General features: G+C 30.6%; 1 non-coding gene across 1 annotated transcript; it reads left to right on the top strand.

The window, feature by feature from the left end:
- The first annotated feature begins 964 nt into the window (after positions 1-964).
- On the top strand, positions 965-1,036 carry TRNAG-UCC (transfer RNA glycine (anticodon UCC)). The gene has a single exon. It is a non-coding gene; the product is annotated as a tRNA-Gly (tRNA).
- The last annotated feature ends 405 nt before the right edge of the window (positions 1,037-1,441 follow it).

Here is a 1,441-nt window from a genome sequence, read left to right as displayed (position 1 = left end):
ACTGCAACTGACACACTTTCGAATATTGCCTGTCTAGAAAAATCAAAAAATTAAGATAATTTATTAACCGGAGTACAAAGGTTAAAGCATTTGTATGAGAAGACATTTAATTTAATATAAATGGTTTGTATCTTTTTATGTGTATATTGACTTGTTGTTTTTATTTGGGTTTTGTATTTGTTGAGTTTGACTTTCTTGCCTCGACGCCGCCATTGTTGTGAAATATAGGTAAAATTTATTTTTAATCCGAAATCTCTTGGATTTTGTAACGAATTACGTATTTTCGGAACTGAAAATTGAAGTAAAGCGTAATTAGATAATTTAAACAGAACAAGTAATTGCGTTCCTCGGATAAGCCGCTAACTCCATTACTATTACCAAATGACGAAAGATGTGTTGGGAAAATTAACTTTACTAATTTACTTCCTGGTTTAATATATAAACAAAGGTTTTTTATTAAATATTAAAGGTTACATCCATCAATGAAATATATCATTGAAGAAGAAGATAATACTAATAATCTAAAAGAAACATGAAACAGAACAAGACACAGAAAATAAAAAAAGATAACGATCTCAACTAGGAATCGAACCAAGCATCTCTGTCTTAATCTTAATATAAACGTTTTCGTGTTTGATTTTAATATCCCCGACTTTTTATACCATTTAAAGATCTCTAAACACTCCTGGCACTAATAACAATAAACTTTGAAATTTTCAGCGATATCGGTTGACTACTTTTCGAGCTTAAAAAATACGCAGGCTGATTTTTTATTTAAATTGAATGCTTTTTATAATTGAAGTGAAACTTCTTTACGCGCGTCATGCAATTTCGAGGACCGGAGTAAAACCGACTCATGACCGAAACGAAAATGCGGGTACCCCCACCACCGATTAAAGTTCATTTGATCTAGTCAAAGTTTTGAAGTAACATATAAATGCTTCTTAGCTCATCCCGACAACTGGCGTTGGTGGTGTAATGGTCAGCATAGTTGCCTTCCAAGCAGTTGATCCGAGTTCGATTCTCGGCCATCGCACATTATTTTTTTGTTTTTAACGCCTTTTTCATTCAATATCTTATTTTTTAGTAGGTCAGAACATTTTTTAAAAGAAAATAATATTGCAAAATAATAAAAACACTTATCTCACTGTGATAAAACATTACTCCGCTAGAGCGCGCTTTGCGTTATTGTGTTGGATTAAAATTATTATCTAATCCGTATATTATGATAATTGTATTACATTTATTTAATTAATTTATTTATTTTGATAATATGTAATAATTTACAGAAAAAAAAATTAAAACTATCTCCCTCTGATAAAATATCCGTTCGCTAGAGCGCACTACGCGATCTTGTGTGGGATTCTATTTCTGTACATTGTACATTATTTTTAAAAATATATTATATTTTGGGTGTGATGTAGGTAACATTATAAAACAT

This window comes from Hesperophylax consimilis, chromosome 28, assembly GCF_061612785.1.
Source record: "Hesperophylax consimilis isolate HC1 chromosome 28, BYU_Hcon_1.0, whole genome shotgun sequence".
In the NCBI taxonomy this organism is placed as follows: domain Eukaryota; kingdom Metazoa; phylum Arthropoda; class Insecta; order Trichoptera; family Limnephilidae; genus Hesperophylax; species Hesperophylax consimilis.
The sequence above is the reverse complement of the archived record's forward strand: the minus strand, read 5'-3'. Positions and strand labels throughout refer to the sequence as shown.